This window comes from Electrophorus electricus, chromosome 18, assembly GCF_041902795.1.
Source record: "Electrophorus electricus isolate QZ-2024a chromosome 18, ASM4190279v1, whole genome shotgun sequence".
Taxonomy (NCBI): Eukaryota; Metazoa; Chordata; class Actinopteri; order Gymnotiformes; family Gymnotidae; genus Electrophorus; species Electrophorus electricus.
In genome coordinates this window covers 7,856,764-7,877,000 of record NC_137514.1, presented here as the reverse complement: position 1 = coordinate 7,877,000, position 20,237 = coordinate 7,856,764, and the positions used below count along the sequence as shown (strand labels likewise).

General features: G+C 43.8%; 2 long non-coding RNA genes across 3 annotated transcripts; one reads left to right on the top strand and one right to left on the bottom strand.

The window, feature by feature from the left end:
• Window positions 1–2,221: 2,221 nt before the first annotated feature.
• Window positions 2,222–6,043, bottom strand: LOC145651921 (uncharacterized). 2 transcript variants are annotated; one of them, XR_014118018.1, is made up of 5 exons: window positions 5,929–6,043; window positions 5,687–5,771; window positions 4,440–4,546; window positions 3,145–3,477; window positions 2,222–2,886 (listed from the first exon to the last, which is right to left on the bottom strand). It is a non-coding gene; the product is annotated as an uncharacterized LOC145651921 (long non-coding RNA). The 2 variants fall into 2 exon arrangements; XR_014118017.1 differs by lacking the exons at window positions 5,687–5,771; window positions 5,929–6,043 and adding an exon at window positions 4,775–5,028.
• Window positions 6,032–16,418, top strand: LOC145651922 (uncharacterized). Its single transcript, XR_014118019.1, has 3 exons — window positions 6,032–6,313; window positions 15,219–15,541; window positions 16,255–16,418. It is a non-coding gene; the product is annotated as an uncharacterized LOC145651922 (long non-coding RNA).
• Window positions 16,419–20,237: the final 3,819 nt, after the last annotated feature.

The window sequence follows — 20,237 nt, the reverse complement described above, 5'->3', positions numbered from 1 at the left end:
GCCATCCTGCAGTACTGCAACAGTAAAACGGCTCCAGAGTAACCAGCAACCAAAGGTGTGCCGTATGCAGGTGTGGAGGCAGGGGTGTGGTAAAGACTCACCTGAGAGCCCGAGGGCAAGTCTTAGTAAATGAGGGAGATAACTGGCTTATGGTTTTATCTGTGTGTGAGACTCTGATGGCAAGAGAGAGAGAGAGAGAGAGAGAGAGAGAGAGAGAGAGAGAGAGAGAGAGAGAGAGAGAGAGAGAGCTTTTCTTTGTCTGAATGACACAGAGCAGCCAGCTAAACTGAAGGACAGAAATATTCCACCAAAAGAAAGTTTTTCTTCTGAGTTTAAAGTACACAAGCTGAGGCCATTTTTCATTTATTAAAGAAATCTCCGTGTCCATCACTCTGACCCTCCTGATGACTTAAGATGACTTAAATTTTATAACACAGATGCAGAGATACACAGATCACACTTTGTAGGTGGCCATATTAATGCCTAACGCTTTATGCGGGCCATTAAATATTATTCTTGGGAATGCTGACTAGAAGGCTGAGAAAGCTGACTATCATATCAACCCACCATTAAAACTAAAGAAATGCTATTGCACATTGAGAGACTGGGAGGTGAAAAGGGGTTTTGTGACACTCTCTCTCTCTCTCTCTGTGCGTGTGTGTGCACGCGCGCACGTGTGTAAGCATCTTTTTCACATTTGCAGCTCATAAAGTGCACTTTTTAATTGCCAGAGTCATTATGTGAGAGTCAATGGGTGATATGACCGTAGATTACTAAAGTTCACATTTTATTATGTAAACATGCTCTGAATTTAATTCACTAGAACTCAAGTTCTCCAAACCTTCAGATTAATCATGGGAGGACATCCTAATCATGGCAGCGCATTGGAATGTTCAATTAATCAGAGCCATTCCTGTTAGCCAGCCCTTCAACCAGTGCGCTTGCCTAGATATGAAACGGTACATTTCGCAGCGACTCCCCCCTCGTCCCCTCCTCTCCTTTCTTTATCTTTCTCTCTCCTCCACTGATATTAAAATATGAACCTTGTCATCTCTTAAACAAAAAAGACCCTCAGGAGATATATCCGTTTTATTCATTTATAGCGACACGGCATATTTTCGATAGCATTTAAAAATTCTCATGGCATAATACAGAGACATAAAACTACTTCTGCTAAATCCCTTTAAGCTAAATCATACGTTGTCGTAAATTAATGTTGGGATCTTTTGAAATACATCTGATCTGTCACTGAAGGCGTATATTAAGCTATCGGTCTGCTGTTGCTATGAGAGTACATTATGTTCGGGCTTGCTTCTTTAGTAATAAATAACGCGGCTACCAAACCAGCAGAATCCCATCTGAAACTCCTAACAGCACATCCTCATCAGACTACTCTTAGAGGCGTTGTTAAGTTAATTAGTCATTACTGCCCACGAAACCCATCGGTTTAACAATAACACCAACATTCAGTTCAGTCGCAGGTGAGCCTAAAGCCAAAAGGTCTTATAACAGCCCTGGCCGACCCTTGTGTTAAGGGCGCGACAATGTTTTACTGAGCTAAGTTAGAAATCCACGGAGCTGAATTCCGAGTACACCTAAGAAGTAGACAGCTTACACAGCTTTCGTGACTCATGATCCAATAGCCGTCACTGTGACTGCCTCCCGTCGCTCACAGCTTACGCTTTCTGTTGAGCCTGTAGGTTTTTTCAAGGTGAAACCGTTTGGCCTCTCTGGAGTTTAATGGGAGGCCGCGATGAGCTTTGTTTATGCAGGTCTTCTCATCTGGCGCTTGATGGCACTTTGATCAAGGTCCTTGTCTCCTCTGTCGGGACGCTAAACGCATGGGTCGCGTACTCAATGAGCGTCTTTGCTAACGCTAACGAATTATCGCTAACAGAAGCTTGGTGTGTGTGTGTGTGTGTGTGTGTGTGTGTGTGTGTGTGTGTGTGTGTGTGTGTGTGTGTGTGTGTGTGTGTGTGTGTGTGTGTGTGTGTGGAGAGAGGCAGCGCACGTTGTTGAAACATTAATATTGTTGCAATCTGATATAGGTTTCGCTCAGGAGACCATTATTCATTGCAGGGAGAGAGAGTGCGAGCAAGAGAATTACTAATGAAGGATTTATGAAGGGGTGTATCTCAGGAGTGATTTATCACAAAGTTTGCACTTTTAGTGTGTGTGTGTGTGTGTGTGTGTGTGTGTGTGTGTGTGTGTGTGTGTGTACGCGCGCATGTGTATGGGGGTTTGTTTATACTCCTTACTGTTGGAGCACTGCATGCACTACACGTGCTTATATATGACTAATAATGTTTCTTCTAAAGGTTTTAGAGGGTTTGCACAAGGGAAGCCCTCTATGGTCTAGTAAAGTGTGCTAACAGCTGCTAAACTGTGGGATAGAACAAAGGGCATATTTCACAACAGGCTGTCGCACACCGTCTTTTTAAAATCACCTTCTTTTATACAAAAGAAGAAAAAACAACACAAAGAACAAAGTAGTCTATTCAGCACCTTTATGTCTTGACAGTTGCCGTGCTGAATTGTCCTATTCCATTTGCTCCAACTTCCAACTTCACTGCAAGTGTATAACACAGTGTAAAGCTTCACATACTTGCAGTCATGAATTGAGAGTTGAGCGATGGGGGGTGCTAGCTTGGGGATTAAGCTACTTGCCTTATACTCTGAAGGTTGCTGGTTCAAGCCCCGCCACTGCCTGGTTGCCACTGTTGCACCCCTGAGCAAGACCCTTTACTCTCAGTTGCTCAAGTTATACTCAGTCATAATTGTAAGTTACTTTGGATAAAAGTGTCAACTAAATGCTAAAATGGGTGTGTTTTAGCTTTTTGGGATGCTTTTGCTCTGCTGTTGCTGAACTTCTACCATGTCTGGAAACTGGGGGAGACAGTAAAAAGGAACATGTGACATCAGGGCTATCATTAGCGGCACTTTGTAAATGCTAATGCATTAGAGCACATTAGTGTATGTATATACGGGAATACTGTATGCACTAGGCCTGGATAAAATATTGATTTTCTGTATAATTGATTTTTTCTTTGTTAATCCAATATCCACAGACTCTAGATAGATAGATAGATAGATAGATAGATAGATAGATAGATAGATAGATAGATACTGTCATGGAACGCTCACCTCTGCGAGTCACGTGGTTTGGCCTGCCACGTGCAGTGGGAGGATCTGTGTTTGTTACAGGTACATCTTGCAAGTACTGGGTTGGACCCCATTTGCCTTCAGAACTGCCTTAATTTTTCATTGCATAGATTCAACAAGATGCGGGAAACATTCCTCAGAGATTTTAGTCCATATTGATATCATGGCAGCACACAGTTGCTGTAGATTTGTTGGCTGTATGTCCATGATGCAAATTTCCAGTTCCGGCAAATCCCAAAGATGTTGTGTTGGATTGAGATCTGGTGACTGTGGAGGCTTCAAGGTTCAATGTGTTGTGTGTTCAGAGGTGCTCTTCTGCATACCACAGTTGTAACAATTGATTATTTGAGTTACTGTTGCCTTTCTATTAGCTCAAACCAATCTGGCCATTCTGCTCTGGCATCAACAAGGCACTTTCACCCAGAAAACTGCTGCTCACTGGATATCTGCAGTTTCTGAAATACTCAGACCAGCCCGTCCTGCACCAGCAACCATGTGGCCACATTCAAAGTCACTGAAATCTCCTTCTTTCCCCATTCTGATGCTCAGTCTGAACTTCAGCAGGTCGCCTTGACCATGTTTACATGCCTACATGCATTGATGGCTGCCAGGTGATTCCCTGATTTTTGCCATAACGAGCAGTTGAACAAGTGTATCTAATAAAGTGGGCAGTGAGTGCATATATATATATATATATATATATATATATATATATATATATATATATATATATATATATATATATATATATATATATATATATATAAACAATCCTGGATATTCTACAGTATCTGCTTGTTCCTGCCCAACAGAAATTAAGAAATGATATTGTTCGGTCCAAACCGATATATGCTAAAGACTCTTCACACTTTCTATAAATCATTGAACGCATGAAACAACAAATGCTACCTGCTAACTTCCTAATTTTTTTTCACAGTTTTTACTTTTTACATGGTCATCTCTAATGAAGATTTCGGTCTGGAAATTCTTGTTTAAATACTATTATCTTTTATAAACCTACAGACTCCCATTCTTATTTGCAGTCCAACTTTTCACATTCTGAGGCTTGCAAAAAAAAAAAAAAAAACACCCCTTAGTATCAACTACTCAGTCTTAGTAACAACTACTCAGTGTTAATTTGCAAATGCAAATGTATGAATCTTTTCAGAACTGTGTATTTCCTAAGGAATCATAATTGATGCCTTTTCTTGTGCTTTACCTTTTCAGAGAATGGACATAGTAACCTGCAAACAACCTACTGTGAAGATAAAGAATACCTTTGGTGCGTACTTATCATCTGACCAGTATTATGCTTAAACACTTCATAATCCTTCACCATGGTGCAGAGGCCACATCCTTTTTAAGGATCTTCCACTTCCATCTCCTACAGAGGAAACAAAAACACCAAGGACATGCATTGCATGCATTGACTGAGATACGTGACCATAACTGAGGAACTGTATCCTTCAATTGCTTTAGATGTACTGCATATAAATTGATTGCCATAAATTTACAGCCACTTAAATAAGTAACATGAAAGGACCATTCCTCCTCATGCATTACTGCAGAAGCTGTCTACTGTATTATGCGCAAGAGATGTAATCTGCTTTACCCTGGAGAGACCAGGAGAAGACTTGCTGATAGTTTTGTTGACCATCTTTGGATCAGAACAAAGGATTTGCAGTTTCCAGTGGCAAGGCATTTTAACACTAATGGACATAAATGACATATCTGTTTGCGTTGCCAGTTGTTGCTATGGCAGCGATAAAGTTAGGAAACTCAATGCAAACACTGCGTGTTACGCGTTCGTGTCGTTTTCCTGGCCGCTTTCTCTCTCTCGCTCTGTCTCAAGCAGCTGGTGGACCCCCCCACCCGTATGCACACACACACACACACACACACACACACACACACACACACACACACACACACACACACACACACACACACACACACACACACAAAAAAAAAAAAACAAACACCCCCAGTCATTGGTAACACCTCAGCCAATCGCCTCTCGCCAGCGGATGACTCAGAAGAGGAAGTCTCTTGAATGTAAGCAGTTACTGTGGAGGGGTCGGAGGATTACGAATGAATGTTATGGTTTAAAGTTATATTTTTTCTAACATAAACTGATTCCTCCTCCTATAACTTCAAAAGCACTTAGCTTTCACATATGTAATAGCATGGGCTAGTCATTACTGTTTCATTTCATTACTGTCATTACTGTTCTATCTGTAATACTCAGAAAATCAACTGGTATTGTAATTAACATTTAATTTCCAATGTAATCGAAATTGAATCGATTTCAAATCAAATTAGGACCTTGTAAACCGAAATCTAACTGAATCAAGAGATCGGTACTACCACCCAGCTGTAGTATATATGACAGTAGCCTGTTTGAATTAGGGTTTGTCCTATACTTACCTGGAACATAAACAGTATGGTGATTTACTATCACCTCTCATAGTGGAATATGAAATTGGAAACTGAGGTACACAAGCCAGCATCGATCTCAGCTCACCATTGGAGAGTTTTATTGTCCCCTACTCCGCCTTCATGCTAACTGTTATGGGACCTGCTCCAATACGGCAGAGGTTTGTGGGAGCCTACATATGAAGACAGAGGTGGGAAGATGAGGGATTTACACTGCCAACGGAGACACAGTCACAATTCAATTGAATTCATTTTTTGGCAATCACTAGAGGTAAAGAGGATACTTTTTAAAAGGCACCCACTGGACTTTAGATTTTAGAGCATACTTACAGAAGCAGTGAAACTGACCCATTTCAGGCTTTAGTATTTTAGTAACCCCATCCCCTCATTCTGTGTTTGTACCCAGCTACAGCTGCGCCTGCTTTGAGCGCTGGGCGATCTTATTATGGCTTGGCTCGCAGAGTGTTCGTTATGTTCAGCGTGCGAACACTGCCCTTGTGGTGACGTATCCTGTAAGACATGAGCGATTATGGGGTGATGGCTTTATCACAGGACTTCTTCTTAAGGTCTTAAGAGAGCGCATATTTGCGCATGTGGCTCTGCGTGTGTGTGGTTAAAGCTCATCTGCATGCTGTATGCCAGGTTAGAAAAGAAGGAAGGGCCTTAAATGGAATTAAGTTTCACTGTGCCTTGGAGACAAAGAGAAGTAAACAAGGTATTTCAGAGTGCGTGTTTGTGCGTGCGTGTGTGTGTGTGTGCGTGTATGTGTGTGTGTGCGTGTATGTGTGTGTGTGTGTGTGTGTGTGTGTGTGTGTGTGTGTGTGTGTGTGTGTGTGTGTGTGTAAGTGAGAGAGAGGGGATAGTCTAAAGCAGTTGGCAGACAGGACATGGCGTGACAAGAGTACTATGCTAATGCCTGCTCCCCTCACTCACCCCCAGCTGATGGATTGTGTGTGTGTGTTTGTATAAGTGTGTGCGCATGTGTGGGTACACCACCACACAAATCGCTCTGAACAGCCGTGGACGTGTTTGTGGGCAGTGTGTGTTGACACACGCCTGGGACCTTTTAATTCAATCCAATAATTTCCAGTAGAGGAGCAAACAGTAGCTCTGCAAATTCGGTCGCGGCTACGCCAGCTATATTTTGGGAAAACAATGAAGCAAACAGAGCTGTGAAAGGAAAGAATTATTCAAGAGATGGAATGTGAGAAAACTGCTAAATGAGGAAGCTAAAATTAGCCTAGCTTCTAAAATCCGAGAGGTCAGCATAAAGCTGTGATAGGGGGCGTGCTTTTAGGACTCTTCATGCAAAGTCTGTGTCTACATATTGATGATGCTGTTTATGAGCTAATGAAACCCCATCCTGGCTTGTTTGTGTCTGGCTGCTCCCTTGTCTTCCCGTTCAAAACTGCCGAGTCGAATTTTGTACTCTGTGCCTAAAAATAATCAGTGAGGTATAAGAGCTCTTACATACATAAATACATAAATGCATACATCAATTTCTGCTGGTGAATTTAATGCGTGACCTTCCAACACCTCGCCCAGTCCTTGACAGGTTAGAAATGTAGACTTTAAGTGAGCGTGTGTGTGTGCCCCTGTACTCATTCAAATACAGTAAATGAATCTCTTTTCTCTCCCACTGTCATGCTATCCTTGGCCTACCTAAATGAGGCTTGGAAAGTGTGATAAATGAACTCGTGCTCTTCGTCGGGAACAAGTTGTGACTGGCATGAGCCAAAGGCAGGAGGATAGTAATGGTTTAGAAACTTCCCCGGAAGGTCGCACACCCCTTCGCTTACAAACCCATTTCTCCTCTTGTCAAAGCGCATTTAACTGGCGTAAAAAATTGCGTCAAAATCACCGGACTCTATATTTAGAGTTCCACTTTCCCTCGGACCTCTTCCGATACTCGCCACATTCCGCCGGCGCGCTGAGGCGGCCCGAGTGATTGATGGGTGTCGCCACGCCTTCGAGGCCACCTAGCGGACGTGCCGCCGTCCATATTCATCCACGTCAAACTGCTCCCTCACATTCTTTGCCGGTATGAATTCAGCCTCAAGGACACCGGAACCTCGCCAGGCCTGAGAATGGTCTCTCACCCCCCAAACACCCCCCACCCCAACACGCTCCCTCCCCGTCACTCTGGCCTCCTCATGTCCCGCGACCCCTTGGCAAAATAACAAAAAGCCAAAGTGACAAATTCCCTTCTAGGACGTCATGGGTTGGCCATGTGCGGAGGGTGTGAAAGGCAGGAAATGCCTTTTGAACAACATAAATAAGACATTTAGAGGGAGCTGACAGAGCTTTCGGTAATTTGTTGTGCTCGCCTCCTGAGCACAGCAAATTACTGAAGCGGATCTGGAAGCTCGGGAGAGTGGGGTCGTCCGAGGAGATGGCAAGTCGTCGCCATTCGTGGTGACTCTGGTGGTAAAGTTTGTACCCTGTGACCCAAAATTAAGCAGCAGTGACCCAGAGCAGAAGGGCACACATGAACGGAGTGCACACTTGAGTTGAGCACGGGCTGAATGGAAGCACACATTTGAATGGAGTGTGAGTTCAGTGACAGCATGAACATGAACGAGAGCGTGCACTTAAACGAGAGCGTGCGCTTGAACGAGAGCGTGCACTTAAATGAGAGCGTGCACTTGAATAAGAGCGCGCACTTGAACGAGAGTGTACGCTTGAATGAGAGCATGTGCTTGAATGAGAGTGCACACTTGAACGAAAGAGTGCGCTTGAATGAGAGTGCACACTTGAGCGAGAGCTCACGCTTGAACGAGAGCATGTGCTTGAACGAGAGTACACACTTAAATGAGAGTGTGCACTTGAATAAGAATGCACACTTGAATGAGAGTGCACACTTGAATGAGAGCACACATTTGAACGAGAGTGCACACTTGAACCGAGAGCGTGCATTTGAACGGGAGCGTGCACTTAAACGAGAATGCACGCTTGAATGAGAGTGCACACTTGAACGAGAGTGCACATTTGAATGAGAGTGCACACTTAAACGAGTGCGTGTGCTTGAGCGAGAATGCACACCTGAAGCAATAGCATGCACTTGAATGGGAGTGTGTGCTTAAACGAGAGTGCGCACTTGAACAGAGCATGTAATACTGCAGGGGTGCAGGGGTGACTCCACTCCAGACCCTGCTCTGGTGAATGACACCTTTTGGGCCTTTGAGTGAATGAGTGTACTGCACATCTCTCAGCTTCTAGCACACACCAGCACACACTTTCATATGTCAAATGCCAAAAGTGCCATAGAAATGATCTTGAGTGATTCTGCCCTGGTGTTCCCAGATATTGGAAGGTCGTCATTATAGCAGTCCTGTTTAAGCTGTTTTGTAGGTCTTCATGTTTGTAGAGTAAAGTGGTGTACCACTGTCAGTGTTGAGATTCTCAGTGGTGAATGTGTGTGTGTGTGTGTGTGTGTCTGTGTGTCCGTGTGTGAGTGTATTTGTGTGTGTGTGCGCACATGGGTCTGTGTGTGTGTGTGTCTTTTGAACACTCTGCAACCTTACTGCCATCTGACACACCTTCTCTGCACTTACGGAGGAAATTATGGAAAATTATAATGTAGAAGTATTCAGCTTTTGACTCTGATACAGCAGTGCACGCATAAAGCCCAAATTCTTTCATAACCCCAGCACTCATATAACCTATGCACTCATATAGTCAAACATTTTGCTGGTTTTGCCTTTTGTTGCTAATTAAATAATTTGTTAGACTAAAAGCAGACTTGCAGCATTTGCTTCAAATATGTTTGCAGAACTATTTGCAGAGCAATTTGCAGAATTCTTCTTCGAGTGTACCTCATTTGAATGCAGCAATGTAACTCATTTGAAGACGAGTCAGGTCCACTGGGGTTTGTGAATCCACTGGAGTACCCACATTTGTTCATTATGAGAGAATAAAATCAGCTCCATAGTAGAGGTAAGAGAGGAATAAGGAGCAGTCTATTGAGTGTGGTTGAGCTGATCTAAGAGAGCGAGATGAGCGGTAAGAAGCAGAGGCCTCATCTATCAAACCCGAGTGTGAGAGCTGGGGAGTGTGAGAGCTCAGGCAATCATTACCTCCTATCAGTCATCTGTGACATTCATATGAGATTCCTCTCTTTCGCTTTTTTCTTTCCCACTGTCCTCAGTTTTGGACCAATTTAACTTTTTTTTTTTCTTCCTTTTTTCCTTTTATGATACTGGACATGCTCTCTCTCTCTCTCCTTCCCCCTCTCTGTCTCTCTCTCTCGTTTCGCTCCCTCTTTCTACCTCTCCATCCTTCCTCAGACACCCTCTCTCCCTGAAAGGAATCCATCTTGGTGAGTCCACGGGGTACGTTTGTGTATCTGAAGCCTCAGTCGGTCTGTCAATTTGTAAAATTTGAGAGAGAGAGAGGGAGAAAGTGAGAGTTGCCGTTGATTTGCAGTTGGTGACTCTGGGGCTGGTGCACCAGCCCATGTCATTAATCTCTCTTATGGCCCTGGGTCCTCACTCTGACCCCGTCTGGAACAAAGTGGGGACACGAAGTCTCTTTGCACTCGGTCACTCGCACCGCATCCCCTCGATGCTGCGCTTCACACCAGAGAGGCATAATGACACGTGATCGTTTGGGTATTTGCGTCAGTCCCATTTGTTCTATAAAATACAAGGCTGATTGCTTTCCATGAAAGAATCGGCACATGGGAAGTGTGAGTGATGGTACAGTCTTGCCCAAAGTTCAGCCAACTCTCTGAGCTGGTTCCCCGCAGGTGCGTTGGTGAAAGAGTTGTGGCCACTCTCCTTGTGTAGCCCCGAGAATCTTAATGTGCAAGGAAGCCCAAATTAGGACTGCAGTCGCCTAGCAGCTACTACTGAGAACTTTTCACTTCAGCCTGAGTGAATCCCAGATTTTTCTCAAAAAGAAAAAAACCCATCCAAACTCGTAGCTGAATCCTTCATTAGCACACACACTGCTGCTGTGGCAACCCATTAAACTGATACAATCACTCTGCTTTTTTAAAGCACCTGCATTAAAACAAGTTAGATATTTTGTTATGCATCAGAACCTGTCTAATTTTCTTTCTGTTTGTCAAATTAAATTGGCCTCTTTCACTGACACACAATAGATGTTTAATTAGGACGGAATCTGGTTCCACTATTTATCTCTGTGCGACGGGGATTTGGGAAAACTACTTTTTTGATTAATTACCCGCAAACAATCATGTTTTGTTATCCTGTGGTCCAATCAATGCCCTTGATTTTAGATAAACAATAATAGATCCAATCCAAAAGTTGATACAAGGTCCCGGTCGGTTTCATGTCTTTTTAATCATCAAAACATTCAACGGCAGTATTTGTGCTGTTTCAGTGTTTTTTACTTCCACCACCACTGGAGTGTGACAGACCCACATAATCTGTAACATCGACTACACAGGTTCCATCAGATACAGTAGCTCATTGTTGCGATGACAGGAGGAAGGGTATTATGGGTAAATGATGTGGAGTGATGTATGATCATGGTGGATCCTCGCCCCTCGCCTGTCTCCAAGCGCTGACGGATTGACACTGGCAGAGAGACAAGGTGCAGGTGACGGCCTGGATGTACTGCACCTTTTTTGTGGGACTTTCATTTTCCATGTCATTAGAGGTGAAATGAGCTCACAGAGACACTGGATGCACACATGCGTGCGTGCATAAACACACACACACACACACACACACACACACACACACACACACACACACACACACACACACATATGCACGCAGACACACACTGCTGAAAACACACCCGTTCACAAAAACATGCACACATGCACGCACACCACAGACAGCGGTGGCTATGTGTTTATGTTATGTGATAAAGTGATTTATATTATGGCATCTCTAATTTTATGGCTATTTTTAACCTCTTAACCACATCATTAACACAATTAGCAGTAGAGTGGTAACACATGACACATTACTTTATATGGCAAAACTGGCTAAAAGTACATGAAATATAAAAGAGTATAACCAACAGCTTAGTTTGGAGGCTTACAAAGCAAGTGTGTAAAAGCATTATTTACCTGCAGCTAGTGGGACAACGTTAATGATGTAGGCTAGAGTACCGCATGCACGATGGCAAAAGAAAGCAGTGGGTAATTCAGGGCCGTACCACACACACACATACACACACACACACACACACACTCGCACACACACACACACACACACACACACACACTCGCACACAAACACGCACACATGCACACACACACACACACATGCACGCACGCACACACACACACACACACACGCACACACACGCACACACACACACACACGCACACACACACATGCACGCACGCACACACACATACACACACGCACACACACACACACACACACACACACACACACACACACACACAGACACGCAAATGCATATAGTAACAAGCGGGGTAACAAGAGGCAGGTGTAACACATAACAGAGGGGCTTGGCTATAAACAGAGGCAATGTCAAACACTGTGACAATGGCACCATCTCTAAGATCTCCGTCCAGAAAAGTGATACTACACGGGACCCTTAACCGCCCAGCCTCTGGTAGAGGACATACATGCACACACACACACACACACACACACACACACACACACACACACACACACACACACACACACACACACTCACACACACACACATTCACACACACACACATACACACACACACTCACGCATACACACACACACTCACACACACACACACACACACACACTCACACACTCTCACACACACACTCACACACACTCACACACACACATACACACACACGCACACGCACACATACATATATATATATATATATATATATATATATATATATATATATATATATATATATATATATATATATATATATATATAAGGCACATTGCTTGCATATTGTTCGGGGAGAGGTAACAAATTGTGTCATTCTTAGACTAGTGTAGTGAATTGTTATGATTGTGTGTGGTGTTGCTGATGGTGTGGTGTAGGTGGGGTGTAATAAATGTTACTTTGCCCCTGGGTAAGTGCTTACTCCCTATCGAATACTCGGCCATCACTCTCACACCAGTCCAGCAGCCCACTCCACGCTCATCATTTTAGCGCTTATTACTCTACACAATATTATTGTGCTTAGGTGACTTTGCTCTGATTGAATTACTCTTTTTGGTCGCTAAGGGGGTTGTAATTTATTGATGGTTATCCAAGGTTGTTCTCAGGGTTGTTGATTCCTAGCACTATTAGAGTGTAATTCAACCTTGTTTGTTACAAAAAATGCATTCACATGGTGAGGGAGCGATTTTGCTTCAGATGTAACCTTGACAACTATTAATATAACCTAGTTCATATGGTAGCCTTAAGCTTTATATTGAGATCATTAAATGTATTTATTCTACATTCAAAAGGCTTTTATTTTCATTGTGTGAATTTTTAAATTGTATCAGATCAGTTTCGATGTCTGTTTTGGTCAAAGTCTTAAAAAACAATCAGCCTAACACAATGGAAATGTCTGAAGCCAGGCCTCAAAGGACGCATTCATTATTTTTCAAGCCATACCTTAATGAAATTGTTTTCAATTATCTTTAATTGCACAGCACAGAGTCACCAACAATTGTAATACCAAGAACCTTACCGAGTTGCAGTTTTCACTGGCCGTGAGCACACCCCGACAGTGCGACTGTTTATTCCTACAAAAACCTAGATAAATCTCCGAAACAATAAACTCAATGTACAGCCATGCTGGTCTTCAGGGCTTTGCAGGGAACAAAAGGTTGCAAACTATGCTTTCCATCAGGTTTTATTAGCTGGACCGTGTACTTCATTGGCATGGACGTGCCAGGCCGAGCTATGCATGATTCAAGAGCTGAGGAGGAAATGAAAACTCCTTCAGCGAGGGGGGCTGTCCATGGTGCTGATTTAGTCAGCCCTCCTCTCCATCACGTCTTATTATCACACGGTCAACAGGTGTGATCGGTGGCAGACAGCAACTTCAGCCAGCGCTAAAAATCACACGGGCCCACTTATTCAACCCCATTTGAACTTTGAGTATGGCCCTAAAATGTGCGTTAGCGAGGAATGATTGTTCTTATCTGTTTGAAGAGGAAACCAGCGGCACCCTTTGTGGATAAGGCTCCGAGTTCATGCCTGGAAAACAGGGATATCTGGTTAAGACAGACAGCCAATGACAAGAGAATGGCTCTAAGGTTGACGCAGATACAGCTGACGTTAAGACAATATGCATGCAGCCTCTATTCTCCACACTGATTCGGTGGAAGGAAGGTCAATAAATCCGTAAAGTAAGAAAAATTGTGTGTACAATAAAATTGTACAGCTGCAAGAAAAAAAAAATACAAACCATTTGTAATTATCTAAATTTCTGCATGAACGGTTTTCCAAAATGTGATCTGATTTTCATTTACGTGACCACAATCAACATTATTGGAACAGATGACTCCAGTGGCCAATGGTGCGGGAACAGGGCTATTTTACTGACAGCCCGGAGTCTGCTGCTTTGAGCTCCACTTCTCTCTGTAATAACTATAAGTAGTGCTTCTCTGTAGGTCTGGCCCAAATCCCCGTGGACGCCAGAAATTCCCACACTTTTCGACACTTGATTGTTAAAACCGCATTAAAGGTATGGCAGTCTAAATTTGTGATTTGTTTGTTTAGCAAATTATTTCATTATGTAGATTTTATTAATATAACTTATCATTGTTTATTATTAATACTCAGACACTGTTTGAGACATTTATACCAAAATCTAAATAATGCCATGAGAACGCAAAAGTTTTTTCTCACATCTGTATACGTGTGTGTCTGTGTGTGTGAGCGTGTGTGTGGCGGGGGGCCACCTGTGTGCATAGCAGGCATGAAACTGCACTGCAGTCATTAAGTCATTTTAAATTCAAGTGGCTCTGAGAGAAACATCATTACCAGGACCTGGCTGGGGTGTTGCGAGTCTTGGCAGCACCTTGAGTTAAGTTGATCACTGGCATAACACAAGGAGCTATTTATATTGAGGGGAAACAATTTCTGACAGGCTGACAAGAGTGCTGGGAAATATGCAAATGAAACGAACACACCAGAAGCTGTGATGTTCAGCCAATTAAATCAGGTGTGCGATTTGCTTGTAATTACAGTTATCGGCGAGGGTGATATGGGGCAGGTTTGAAATGGGCTTGGTAGTATAATAAGGAAACAATAAACCATCCAGGCTTGTCAGTGCCTCTGCTTCACCTTTTGACTTCTGCTAACCTTCAGGTGAACTTTGTAGTGTTTGAGGATTGAGTGAAGTGTTGAACAAATGTATATGCACACACACACACACACACACACACACACACACACACACACACACACACACCAACCTTGGCAGATTCCCTCGAGGCAAAGCCTAGTCTCCCTTCCCTTTGGCCATATACTGAATGACAGCTTGGAAATAATGACAGAGACAAACAGAGCTGACACCCACACACACACACACACACACACACACACACACACTTTGCATACAGCCAGGCACCTGTCACAGTCAGCAGACGTGCTCATTATATTGTGCCTTTTTCCTCCCTCCCCCTGTTCTATATGTGCTCTCCCCCTCTTTACACATCTGTAGCAGAGAGGAGTTCGGAAATCGTCAGAGCACAAGTCACCTTCGGAGATTTGTCACCAGAGGCGGAGTTCCTCTCCTCTTTCTCTCCCTCTCGCATCGCGCCGGATCAGAATAAGGCCCCGTGACACATGCACCTGTGCCGCTGCTGCTCCGCAACCCCGTGACTTCGGAAGGATTCGCCACACTCGTCCTTGTGGGCCCGGTGTCTTGACGCGGTGAAGATTGTTAGAAAGACATCTCCCCTGTGTCGCGTCTCCCTTCTCCTCGTACATGCTCTTCGCTCCTGACTTGTTGCGCTGACGACACTGATTTCCCGGTGACACATGGTGTGTATTGTCACAATCACTACAGCTATTTCACGCCATTTTATTTAGGAACTAGTCTGACTGAGAACTGATGAGTGGTGATCATTTTTAGCTCACAGTCTTACATGCCCATATGGGAAAAAACAAAAAAAACAAAAAACATATTTCAATATATTTTTCTAAATATGTTTTGATATATTTTTAAAATACATGGAGCTCATACACCCACTGCCCACATGATTAGAAATGTCTATTTATTCCAGAGCCCTTGGTTACAATCGGAGGCTGCAGCCCGACTGTTGGCATAGAGAATTTGCTAGCCATCCTCTTTATCAGTGGTCAGTTTCTGACAGGACAGACAGTGGCTGCATATTTTCGGATGGCAGTCCACTCTCAGCTGATGTGCACAACTCCCAGCAACGCTGCCTGATACAGTCCCATCAGTGCAACACCCACTACCCTGCCGCTAGCATGTTAGTGTCACTGCGGGGTTGAGAATATGGTCCATCAAAAATAATCGAACCTGTAGCCTGTAGTGGACTTCAACTTATTGGCATGTGTCTAAGCAGTGCGACAGGGCATGCTCTGTGTAGCGTATGGGAGAGAAATTATGTAACATCATTCAACATTCATCATTTGCGGTTTAGCTGTACCACTGTGATACCACCGCAGGACGAGGTTTGAGGATGTTCTTCTGAATGTTTAGTCTATACCTTTTGTCACATTTTTGGCAGCGGTAATGAAGAAACAGTTCCAGAAAAGTACATGGAGTTAACTGCATTGGAACACACAGGGAGGATGATCCTCTTCGCTACCTCTCAGACATGCCGACTTCTCGCCATAGATGCTCATGGTGCCAATGTAAAGGTGCAAGTTTAAGATATTTACATAGATTCCAAATATATACTTAAAATCAAACACATGTCAGAACATATGTAAAATATGGGTTGACATTTGGCAGTTTGCACTGCCATTTTGAAGCTAGCAAAGCCTTGGTAACTAAAATCTTTTAGTTAAAATCTTGGCATGAATTACTCCATGATAAAGTAGTAATCATGATTAAAAGGCACAGTGGACATGATAAAGCTGCTTGACATTTACATTTACATTTACATTTCTAGCATTTAGCAGGTGCTCTTATCCAGAGTGACTTACAAAAGTGATTCGGTTGTTGTTGTGTTAAAGGACATCTACGAGCTTTCGTTAATTTCAGTGCAGTGTACAGTGCATGAGGTGAGGATCTTTGAGGCAGGGATCTTTGAGGCAGGCATCTTTGGCTGTTCTAGTGTGTCTAGTGTGTCCATATCTGTGCGTCTGCGAGGATGAGGGGGGAGGGGTGATTTTTTTTTTAGCTGATCCATTTGTCAAGTGATAAACCTGCTGAAAGAAGAAGAGTGCTTGCTTCAGGCAAGACAGTCATTACGGCGCTGGAAGAAGATGCCGCACGGTGAGACGAGACAAGGCAAAAGATTACATATTGAGTCGTGGATTAATTTTTCATTGGAGAGAAAGGATGCAATCGATTTGGCTGTATATTAAAAAAAAACTGCTATAGGTAATTTCAAGAGGATTTGGCAAGGACAGTTTGGGTGCCTGGAGGCCACTTAGGAATTAACTGTGAACTGTCATTTACCTTACAGTTTCTGATAGCTGATTGGATCGGGCTGACAGTTGACTGTCCTATTGTTTTTACCAAGTACATTTACTTTGTGCAAAAGCGACTTCAGATGAAAGCCGACTCCATTTCAATATACTCCATTTCAGAAGGCAGTCTAAAGTAGGCCGGGCCTGGCGCGCACGAAATGTCATTTTATTCTCCTTTATTTCATCTGTGGCAAGTCAATCTCAGGCGTGAGACGGGTGCGAGGGCCCTGTGAATGAGAACCCAGCTAAGGCACACCATCAGATGAGAAATGAGGAACGGCGCCGGCCCGTCCTCGGCCCGGGCTCCGCTCGGCATCCCCGACCGAGGCCCATCTCCACGTTTGAACAAAAAGCCCTGTGCCGCCTCCACAAGCTGCGACGCCTGCCTGTCAGACAGGCTGATCATTGCTTCATCTCGGAGAATATCGAGAGGCGCTTCCGACCTTGTGAGTGATAACATCTGTCGCTCCTTCCTGGATGCAGTAATCTCGTGTGGACCAATCAGATGAGCTGATTTAGGGAGCCAGCCCTGCCGCGACAGGTCGTTCGTATGTTTCGGTTCTTTAGCGGACTCTCGGACTGGTTACGGCTTGATAGCTAAAGGAAGGTATTAGTGCAACTGTTCTGTTACTATTTCCAAGTAGATTCAGATGAAGAAAATCAAGTACCCTCATCTGATTGCAATCTGGCTGCATCTTGATTGGTTGCTATTTTCAGGCAATCAGGCTGGAATGGGATTGAATTCATTCAGCTGGCGAAACAGCAGATTTTCGAAAGAGTAGTCAGCAAATTAGCAGCGGAAAACAGAAAGGCGGAGCGAGGAATGAGACTTTTGTCACAGATCCAGGCAGCCGAGGCCATACACCAGCGTCGGGCGCTAGCCTTGCCCCCGTCCGTACCCTGTACCTCATCCCAGGTCCAAGTTGTCCTGGACCACCCTCAGCCGTTCAACAGTGTACATGTGCATTTCATTCAGTCCACGTCCAGCTGAACGGAAATTTGATTAGATATGTTAAATTACTGTCATAGTGTGTGTGTGTCAAGCTATTGGCTGTATGGAAGTGCCCTGCTGTGCACAATAAGTTCAGGATTGTGGGCAGCTGTGCTTCTGCACATTGGCTCTGACAGTCAATGCGCCAGGCTGTCAGCTCTAAAGAGCTGTGCTCCCAGCAAATAAACATTTATTTGGATTTGTCAATAGACTTGAGAATGCATCTGGGGCAACAAGAGAGCTCACTTAACGCCGGGCGACTCTACGGCACGGAAGGGCAAAGGCGAGTTGAACAAACACAAATCAGTCAATTTGCTCTTTGCATGGGAAGGTCTATTTATGCTTTGTAAGCATAACAGAAGAAACATGCATTGTTTGCGGAGGTGACTGTGTCTGGTAAGAAAAGTGCCCGGCAAATAATCAGATAGACTGGGATTTGTACGCATAACTGGAATTATGGGAACAGACTGCCGACGCCTCACTGATCAGTTGTGTTGCCCACTGGCAGGGTGTAGTTTCTAAATCAGATAGCTGCTCCTCCTTTGTAGATGTTACATTCCATGACATCCAGTAGTGGTATTTCTAAGTGCTCTGATTAAATGTTTTTCATTTAGGACATGTTAATGTCAACGTAAATAATGAGTAAAAAGCAACTGGCTAAAAAGTTAGAGAGAAGGCGAATCTCAACGACCCAGAAAGGTAGAAGATGCCCTACATATAAGATTGAAAGCCCCGCCAATTACTGTATATGACATGTGTTTATGAGCGTCTTTTCCTATCTTTATTGATATGTCTTTGGGGTACAATCTGAAGTTATTATGCATTGAAGAAGACAGGTTGATGTTTTTTATTTTAGCTTTACAACGTGCAGCGGTGTCAAACTCCCTGGCTTCAAAGCTTGTTAAAGTTAAAATGACACTTCTGGAAGAAGAAGAGGACATCAATATTGGATGGAATACCCTCAGGGATTTAAAAAAATGAAGGTAGGGCAGTTGGGAGACAAGGGGTGGGCACTACTGAACAGGCGAAAGTCCTGTGTTGATGTCATGCTGGCCAGTTTTGCCATTGTTCCTGGAACTTTTCTCTTCATTTCCCATCATCTTCTACCTCTAAGTATCGGAGGAAATTTCAAACGAATTCACGTTTTGCACCCGAGTGTTGTGATGGCTGATGAGCTGAAGAGTGACTGCCAGACCGGCTGCAAGTTGCCAGAGGGGAAGATGCCCACACTTCAAGACAGCCAGCGTGTCATTATGATTAAAACAGGGCAAGCGGACGTTGTGTCTGACGTTGTTTCTGGAGTGGTTCCAGTAACTATGGAAACACACATAAGGTTCTGTAGATTTCTGTAAAATGACAGCGTTTTATGTAACTTTATTTAAACAGCATAATCAGACTAGTTGAGCAGATTTGACTCCTCTGGAGGCGTGGAGCTCACTGTTCAAAGGGCGTTCCTCTTCATTCCTCTTCATTCACAAAGATGGGGGATTTTGAGAAGATTTGATAAGACAGAAAAAGTGTCCCTGTGGGATTGTTTGTGCTTTTGTGATTGAGTTTTTTTTTCCTGATAGACTCTCATCTGGTCTCAAATGAAACTGTTTAATAATCAGAACCATGCCACCATATTGGAAGGGTCTCCATGGGAGTACAGCTCTGGTTCATTTAGAGGTCACAACCACAGAGGATCAAAGGCTTCAACTGCCTCTCCAACACACACACACACACACACACACACACACACACACACCACACACACACAGAAGGGAGCGCTCTTTCTCTCTCTCTCTCTCTATCCATCTCTCTTTCTCTTTGATCTCCAGGCTTGTTCTCTGAAAGTAGAGGCTGTGGTCCCTCCCGGCTGTTCCTCTTCTCTTCAGAGCGACTGCAATAGCTGCACTTGATATCCTCATAAAATATGACACACAAACACACACACACACACACACAAACACGCACACACATACACATCCATACGTACGCACACACACACACACACACACACACAACAGCAATGGAGTTGGCATCAACCGAGGTTGGCAACCTCCACTTCAGCGGCTGTGTGGGAGTCGGGATGAATGTTTG